Source organism: Eriocheir sinensis, chromosome 1 (assembly GCF_024679095.1).
Source record: "Eriocheir sinensis breed Jianghai 21 chromosome 1, ASM2467909v1, whole genome shotgun sequence".
NCBI lineage: Eukaryota > Metazoa > Arthropoda > Malacostraca > Decapoda > Varunidae > Eriocheir > Eriocheir sinensis.
Genome location: NC_066509.1, coordinates 39,527,227 through 39,537,335, shown reverse-complemented (window position 1 = coordinate 39,537,335; position 10,109 = coordinate 39,527,227).

The window sequence follows — 10,109 nt, the reverse complement described above, 5'->3', positions numbered from 1 at the left end:
GCACCACAAGTCTGCATCCATGAACCAGTACCAACGGCTTTGTGTGCTGAGTTTGATGAAACCAGTGTAGCGCATGAGTGGACCCATGACAAGGGTACTGATACACTTTATGGCCCTAAACGTTATGTTCAGTGCGCAATGTTAAGAGGGCTAACATGCGGATGGAAACAGATCATCTACTATGATTTGATAAACCCATGACAAGGAAAACTTTGTTCGACATCATTATTAAATCAGAGGAGGCAGGCTTTATTGTTGTTGCTATGGTGCATGACCTTGGACCTACAAACATGAAGCTCTGGAAAACTTTAGACATCAGCACAGAGAAGACATATTTCAAGAACCCAGCTGCTCCTGAAAGAAAGATTTTGTATTTGCTGATGCCCTCATTTGTTAAAGCTTATACGAAACAATTTTATTGACCACGGCTTCACCTTAGAGGGAAACAAACAAGTCAGCAGTGACTGTGTCAACGAGCTAGTCACCAGGTAAGAAAGATCTAAAAACAGCCCATCGTCTATCCTAAAACATCTTGATGTAAAAGGCTCTGAAGAATGAAAGTTTCCCTAGCAGCCCAGTTATTATCAGAGACAACAGCAAAACTCTGAAATACTTTGAGAGCAAGGGCTTCTTGTTAGCAAACACTGGGCTGCAACAAGCAACTTCACTGGAATTAACTGATTCCTGGTTCGATCTGATGAACTCGAGAGTACTGAGAGACAATAAGAAGCGCAAAAAGGCATGCCTATGGATGTGATCTAGAGAGACAAAAGAGTATCCTAGAAACAATGGTAAAGACTGTTGCGGAAATGAGGGTAACTGACACTGAGTCTCTATCCTTTTCAGAAAGGGATAATTATATCAAGCAAATCACTGTTGGATCTTTACAAAACTTTGAAAGAGACCTTTCGATGTATCCTACATCCTGACACACAGACTTAACCAGGATGCCCTGGAAAATTTCTTTGCTGTCTGAGGCAGATGGGCAATGACACCCACTCCCACCCGTCACCTGTGCAGGTAAAACACAGAGTTAAATCCTATCTTCTGGGAAGAGATATGGCTCTGCAAACAACAACAACCGCAGGAGGTACAGAGTCAAGGAAATGCCTCAATAGAGCTAAGTGAAACCAGTGAGACACTGAGAGTGAACTACTTCTTCTGCAATGTTGTTTTCCTCTGATCCGAATGATTCACTTCCTGACTGCACCTCTGATGAAGTGGATGAGAAGGAAAACGAATGTGGACTTGTTTCTGAGACAACCCTAGAAGAGGAAATAGAAAAGAAGGATTGAGATATGTTGGAGGATACATTATGAAAAAATTTCAACATACTTTTCTAGGTAATATCATTGCCGAGAACAATAACACCTGGCTAGGTTGCATCAGCAGACAACCTGGGAAACTAAGAGAGCCAAATGAAAATTTCCTGAATGATTTGCAAGTAATGGAAAAACTATTTGTCTGTTTCCATGGGGATAAAGCTTTGAAACCTGGAAGGACCGCAATCAGAAACCTGGCAGATAAAACTGCACACTTTGTAAAACTACCGCACGAAGTGGTTGATTTTGTCGTAAAATGTAGGATGTTTTAATAAGAATAATAAATAGAAATCTTTCAGACACCGCCAGACAAAGAAAAACAAAATAGCTAAACTGGTGAAATAAAATGTGTAAAAGTAAACAATGCAGTTTCATTTTGTTTTCCTTCCTAGGAACCATTTCTGTATCACATACTCTGTCCTCCCTACTTATCCTCCATATTTCTTTTTAGGACTCTGTCTCTTACGCCCTGTTATGTACTTACTATTATGTTTTCTCATCAAAATATATTTTATACCAAGACACTTAGTCTCTCTCTCTCTCTCTCTCTCTCTCTCTCTCTCTCTCTCTCTCTCTCTCTCTCTCAAAAGGAAATACACTCCCCTCGGTTAACGTAGGTATTTTTCACCTGTTTAATATCTACACTTATACAGACTCCCGTATTTGATACAAGTACACGAATTAGGCATAAAAAAAATCATCAGTGGAGAGAGAGAGAGAGAGAGAGAGAGTAATACATACGTGTGCTGAATGGAGAGCACAAACTATCATGACAGAGAGAGAGAGAGAGAGATAGAGAGAAATGAACCGAGATAATAGTGGGCGAGAGCTGCTGATTTCTGGCAACTCTAGGTCAGTAGCTTGGCCTAGGTGGCAACTCTAATAATAGTGTCGACGTCACTCTTTAGCCCCACCCAGCTGCGCAGGAGGAGGAGGTGAGCCGACCTTCTATAATTCTGTCGGCCTGGTCCCCTCGCACCTACCTACGATACCGTTCAGCGAGATTCATGCTACAACAAACACTTAGGCGTCTCCCCTCTCACCTACCTACGATACCGTTCAGCGAGATTCATGCTACAACAAACACTTAGGCGTCTCCCCTCTCACCTACCTACGACACCGTTCAGCGTGATTCATGCTACAACAAACACTTAGGCGTCTCCCCTCTCACCTACCTACGATACCGTTCAGCGAGATTCATGCTACAACAAACACTTAGGCGTCTCCCCTCTCACCTACCTACGATACCGTTCAGCGAGATTCATGCTACAACAAACACTTAGGCGTCTCCTCTCACCTACCTACGATACCGTTCAGCGAGATCCATGCTACAACAAACACTTAGGGCGTCTCCTCTCACCTACCTACGATACCGTTCAGCGAGATTCATGCTACAACAAACACTTAGTCGTCTCACCTCTCACGTACCTACGACACCGTTCAGCGAGATTCATGCTACAACAAACACTTAGGCGTGTCCCTCACCTACCCACGATACCGTTCAGCGAGATTTATGCTACAACAAACACTTAGGCGTCTCCCCTCTCACCTACCTACGATACCGTTCAGCGAGATTCATGCTACAACAAACACTTAGACGTCTCCCCTCTCACCTACCTACGATACCGTTCAGCGAGATTCATGCTACAACAAACACTTAGGCGTCTCCCCTCTCACTTACCTACGATACCGTTCAGCGAGATTCATGCTACAACAAACACTTAGGCGTCTCCCCTCTCACCTACCTACGATACCGTTCAGCGAGATTCATGCTACAACAAACACTTAGGCGTCTCCCCTCTCACTTACCTACGACACCGTTCAGCGAGATTCATGCTACAACAAACATTTACATTCAAGTTTTTAACATCACATGATACAATACAGTTCCTTAGCTTCAACAGTATGCAAATATATGTTCCTTATAGTAAATAACATCTCTGCTACAAGCAAAGCAATTCATCTGCTACAGTCATATGAAACACAAGGCGCCGTCACTCACGCGTGGCTGGAGCTCGGTAATCAAAACTCCATCATTATCCACAGCGGCATTATATATGCCGGCATGGCTGGAGATATGGGGGGCGGGTCTGGGGTCTTGTCTCCTTGTGGGGTTCCCCCCACACACGAGCTTCTACAAATGCGGAGGGCAACACCGGGGGGCTCCCAAAGGGACCATTTTGGGGGGCGGCGGGTCCCTTTGTTGGGGGCCTGGGGGGACACTCCTTTAACCTCTGTTTGGGAGCAGTGAGTTGCGGGCCTTTTTTTTTTTTTTTCCTTACGCCCTTGAGGTGTCTCCTTAGCTGTAAAAAAAAAAAATGGGTTCCATTTTGGGGCGGTGGGGCCTTTGTTAGGGCCTGGGGGCGTCTTCTATATGACCCCAACACCCCTTCCTTAGCTACGTCACTGAATTTAGCCATTAGACTTGAGCCTGTATCATGGCACTCCCCCGCTGTCACCCGCGGACTGCCCCTCCCCCCTTTACTACGCCACTGGTCCCACAGGGTTTTGTCCTATCTCCCACTCTTCTTTTGTTCAATAATGATCTTCTTTCCAAAACGAACTGTCTCTATCCATTCTTTCGCCGATGACTGTACTCTGCATTTTTCATCTTCTTTAATAGAAGACTCACCCAACAGGAACTAAATGATTTCATGCTGGAGGCGGCAGAAAGCTCAGTCAGACCTTACTATTATTTTGGATTGGGGCAAGAAGGATTTGGTGTCCTTCAACGCCTCAAAAACACAGTTTCTCCACCTATCCACTTGACACCATCTTCCAAACAATTATCCCTATTCTTTGACAACACTCAGCTATCAACTTCTTCAACACTGAACATCCTCGGTCTTTTTTTTACAACAAAGGAGACAGCCCAAGGCACGAAAAAAAAATAACAAAAGCCTGCTACTGCTGCTTCCAAAAAGAATTAAAGGAGGTGGCCGAAAGAAAGGTCACCTCGAGGAGAGGTGTCCTGATACCCTTCACTTGAAAGAGTTCAAGCCATAGGCAGGAGGAAATACAGATGAAGGAAGATTGCTCCAGAGTTTACCAGCGTGGAGGGATGAAAGAGTGAAGATGCTGGTTAACCTTGCATAAGGGGTTTGGACAGTATAGGGATGAGCATGAGTAGAAAGTCGTGTGTAAAGTGGGGCCAAGGGAGGGGGAGGCATGCAGTTAGCAAGTTCAGAAGAGCAGCCATGTGGAAATATCGATAGAAGATAGAAAGAGAGGCAACATCGCGGCGGAATTTAAGAGGTACAAGACTATCAGTAGTAGGAGGAGAGCTGATGAGATGAAGAACCTTAGACCCATGCACTTGTCCAGAAGAGCTGTGTGAGGAGCCCACCACATTAATGCGTGAGATGCATCCTCCATACGAGGGCGGACAAGGCCCCTGTATATGGATAGCAACTGCGCAGGGAAAAGAACTGGCGGAGACGATACAGAACACCCAACCTCGAGGGAAGTTGATTTAGCGAGATCGGAGATATGAAGTTTCCAGTTGAGATTTTTGAGTTAAGGATAGACCGAGGATGTTAAGTTGAAAAAGGTGACAGCTGGAGTGTTGTCGAAGAATAGTGATCACAGAACGGTCTGTTTAGTTTTAGACTGGGTGGTAACTCCGCGAACCAAACCCGAAAGTTAGTGCCAGGATTTAGAAGAGCAAACTGAGGGCTTCTGAAGCATCTTGAAGGGGTAAACTGGATAATTTAGGGATTCATGAGGCCAGAACTATGGATTGAGAGCAGAACCAGGTAGAAATGTCTTATAATAATTCTAGTTAGAGTAATAAAGAGGGCAAGAATACATATACCACAGCGAACACCTAGAAAAGAAAACAATGATCCTGGCGGATGACTGTGATCAAACACGAGATTGGGTTAAAGAAGGGAATTTAGCAGATAATAAAGAATGGGAAACACATCCAGGGCCGGCATGTCGAACTATCTAGATTAGTTAAGAAAAACACCAGGACAGTAAAAAAGAACTATGAGATCAGCAGCAAATGAGGCGAAAAGCACCTAAGGGCTTTTCAGATGCAGAACAAAAACACGGGGAGAAAATTCGACCGCTGAAAACAACCACAGGGGAGCTAGTAGAAAATTACAAAATATGAGTACATTGGGTTGAACGACTACTCAGCATTCACAACAGGAGTGATCGAATGACTATACCGGAAAAAAGAGTTCAGGGTGCATGGGAGGGCGGGATGGCGATAATTGAGGGATGGCACCGCCACCAGGCAAGTAGTTCAGGATGAGATAGATGTTTGGTGAAGAACAACTCTGCCAGGTCCTGACGGGATATTTCTGAGGTAATGTTATAGGTGAAGCAATCAGCACTACCAACTGAGTATCTTTTACTGGGCTTGTGCCGAGCCTATGGAAAGTGAGTTGTATCGATTTGCGGTAAGGGGGACAGGTCAGTTGCTTCAAACTATCGCCCAATTAGCTTAACATCGGTTATAGGTGACGCGGAGTCCATAATAGCCAGGAACATTCAGACATTTAGAAACATAGCTTAATTCACGACTCGCAGCATGGGTTCGCTAAAGGTAGGTCATGCCTCACCACCCTCTTTGTCCTCTACAACAAAAGTATTTGAGGTGGTTGATGAGATGATGAAATTGAGATGCACCCATCTGATTTTAGTAAAGCGTTTGACAAAGTTCTCACCAACGACTGTTGCTTTAAATTACAGGCTCACGGAGCAGAGGTAAAGCGAACTGGTCAAGGTGGCTTAGCAATAGGGAAGCAAAGAGTAAATCAATGTAAAAGATCTGACTGGGGATGTGTTATGAGTGGGGTCCCACAAGGTTCGGTATTAGAATCCACTTTTGTTTATTAGTTTACTAATGACTTAGATACAGGAATTAGTAGGATGTTAGTAAATCTAGATGATAATGATCGGTAGAGTAATTGAGTCGGATCAGGATGCTTGTATTTCCAAGGTGAACTCACAGATTATATGATCAGTGAAAGGCAGATGGAGTTCAATGGTAAAGTGCAGTATTCTGAGTGAAAATCAACTTCATGACGCACTGGGCTGTCAAATGAGCATCATAAGTGGTAGGTCTAAAAGGGAGAGGATTTAGGGGTCTGCAGTGAGCTCTGATCTCCGTCCATGGCACAATGTTCAAATGGAAAATTTGTTTAAATAGGTACTGGATTTATTTCATGGGAGTGTGTTAACAGAAGCCCGAAGTCTCTCAAACCATATTTAGCATTATTATTTAATTTCATCTTGGACGGCGGTTCAAATTCTGCCACCCAATATAGAATGCATGTCAAATGGTTAGAATCGGTGCAGAGGAGAATATCGATGATTCAGGGGTTGAGAAATTGCCATACGAGGGAAGACTCAAACAGTTAAATCCGCATTCTAGAAAGGCGAAGGTGCGGTGGTGAGTTGCTGACGAGGTTTATAAATGATGAAGGGCTTTATTGTGAGATACCATATGGTTTTGTTGGTAAGAGGAACCGGTAGACACACTAGTTAACGGGTTTAAAACTGGATAAATTAGATTCAATGTGACATAGGCAAAAAATTGGGTTTACTAACAGGTTGGTGGATGAGTGAATAGGCTTAGCAGTCATGGTGAGTGCCACAATTGTCAAGCATCCAAAAATAGACTAGATAAATTCATGGACAGCGATATTAGGTGGGGCTTAGATACACGGAGCTTAGGGTCAGTTGAGCGTTTCTGCACAGCTCACTACCTCTTTTGGTAGACTCCTATGTTCTTATGTTCTTATGTTCTTAAGCTGATTTAGCGAGAGGAGATACGTTTCCAGCTGAGATTTTGAGTCAAGGACTGAGGATGTTTAGTGCTGAAGAAGGTGAGTTGAGTGTTGTCGAAGAATAGGGGATAGGTGTGTTGAAGATTGTGTCGAGTTGATAGGTGGAGAATTGGAGTTTTGAGGCATTGAAGGACACAAGGTTCCTTCTGCCCCAATCGGAAAATGATATAGCAAGGTCTGGAGGTTCTGCAGCCTCCGTCTGGAGTCGTGTACTCTATGGGATGGTCTTCATTGAAAGAAGTTGAATAATGCAGAGGAGTCGTCGGCGTACGAGTGGACAGGACAGTTTGTTGGTGGAAAGAAGATCATTGATGAATATGCTGAAGAGAGGGGTGATAGGACAGAGCCCTGTGAACGCCACTGTTGATAGGTTTAAGGGAAGAGCAGACCACCACACCGCAGAGATAGAATGCCCGGAAAGGAAAACTGGAGATAAAGGAACAGAGAGGATAGAATCCGAAAGAGGGGAAGAGTTAAGACTGTTAATCATCGGCAGCTTTATAGCCAGCGCAACAGAAAAAAAAAAGTTTCACCGAAACGGCTAAAGAGAGGATGAGACTCAAGAGTCAGTTATGAAGAAGATCGCCAGTAGAACACCCTTGCGAATCCACAGGCGATCAGACAGAAGGAAGTGGAAAGGTGCGTTTGAGCCTTCCGGTTAAGGATTGATTCCTTAAAAGTTTTAGATAGACAGGAAAAGCAAAGCTATAGGCGGTAGTTTCAGTGATTTGGAACGGTCACCCTTCTAGGCACAGACTGTACAAAGGCATACCTAAAGGTACAGACAGATAAGCTATAGGCAGAGACGAAAGTTTGATTGGCAGGTGTCAGCACGGAAGCACAGTTTTTATGACATTAGGAAGCACTCCATCAGTCCACAAGCCTTGAGAGTTGGAGGCCAGAAAGGGCACAGAAACATCATTTGGAAGAATCTTATTAACAGGTATAAAGGAGTCAGAGGGGATGAGTAGGAGGAATATGCCCAGAATCGTCCAGGGTGAGTTCCTGCAGAAAGAAGTACATACGTAGATTTAGGACCCCAACAATGGGTCGTGCTGTAGAGCTTTTGAGAAAGGAAGAGGAGGAGGAGGAGGAGGAGGAGCAGGAGGAGGAAAGAGCGAGCAGCAGGAACACAACAAAACAATATCAACAAAAATCAGAACAAAAGATGAATAAGTAAAAATTAGAGATGGTGAAAAGAAAGAAGACAAGAACAAAACAATCAATGGTGTGGTGTTTGATATTGTTGGAAGTGATGTTAAAGAAATGGCACAAATTCTAACTTCGCTATCTCATTACGACAGGTTATTGCTCTCTCTCTCTCTCTCTCTCTCTCTCTCTCTCTCTCTCTCTCTCTCTCTCTCTCTCTCTCTCTCTCTCTCTCTCTCTCTCTGAGATGTTTACACTTGATATATATGTCTTACCCTTTTGTTAGTGTTTGTCCTGTCAGATGAGAGAAGTTGTTAAAAATCCTCTGTTTCCTCGTCTTCTGAGGAAGAAGAGAGGAGGAGGAGGAGGAGGAGGAAGAACACTAAGTAACACAAAGAAAGAATAAACAACAGCAGACCTGGTCGTCCTTAAGAGGCAATTTGTGACAAGCTACACTAACTATCTAATCAAAAGTGGAAGATGAAGGACAGCAAAGGCGAAGGCTCCTCCCCACCCCCCATCCCTTCAGCCAGAGCTGGCAGGAAAGGTAAAAGAACCATGCAGCATGAAAAAACTGCATGGAAATTATGTAGAAAAGAGGAAAAAACTATACATTCATTTAATACCCTGCATATTATAAATCTGAAATCAGTGGGCAGCTAACAGAAGTTTTCAGGAAGTCACTAGACACAGGGGTGGTGCCTGTTTCCTGGAGGCAGGCACACGTTACTCCAATATTTAAGAAGGGAGACAAATCTTCTATGGAAATTATAGGCCGATTAGTTCGACGCCAGTTATAGGTAAAATGCTTGAGTCAATAATAGCTGATAGTATTAGGGACCATATTGACAGACAATTTAATTCACGACTCACAGCATGGGTTTATTAAGGGAAGTCGTGCCTCACTAATCTTTAATCCTTTTACAATAGAGTCAACGAGGCAGCTGACAATGATGAGAGTTACGATGTAGTTTATCTTGATTTTAGTAAGGCCTTCGATAAGGTACCTCACCAGAGACTGTTAAATAAAGTCAGGGCTCATGGAATAGGAGGGAATGTTTATGATTGGACTTGGGCGTGGATTAGCGACAGGAAACAGAGGGTTACCATTAACGGTAAAAAAATCAGAATGGGGTAATACTACCAGTGGGGTTCCTCAAGGTTCAGTTTTAGGCCCGCTTTTATTCATTATCTACATCAGTGACATAGACAATGGGATAACTAGTGACAGGTAAATTTGCAGATGACACCAAAATAGGACGCGCTATTAGGACAGGGGATGATGCTAGAGCGCTGCAGGAGGATCTCAACAAACTGTCAGCTTGGTCAGAGACATGGCAGATGAATTTTAACATCATCAAGTGGAGCGTGCTGAGTGGAGGAACACGCAACCCATTACACGGGTATATTTAGACTCCACAGCGATAGGCAGATCAGTGTGTGAAAGGAATTTGGGAGTGCTAGTGAACTCGGACCTAAAACTAAGAGAGAGAGAGAGAGAGAGAGAGACGAGAGACATTCAGACGCAGAACAAAACAATGCAGAGAGAGAGAGCGCCTAACAAGGTTCCTGGGGCAGCGGGCGGCCAGCTGACATTTATCGCGAGGACTGGGTGACGCGTGCAAATCTAAAGGTTCGTACAGTGTCCCTTACTGGAGCAATCACGAGAGAGGCGGGAGAGAGAGGACAGAGAACAACAACAACCGGGAGACCATCAAATGTAGGACAGGTTAAGCTAACGTTGCTGTTAAGCGGACTAGCGCGTTGCTGGGCTCACCATCACTTTTGGCGTTGTGAAATTAGCTTGTAGAGCAAAATCAGTGAATTCATATTCTCA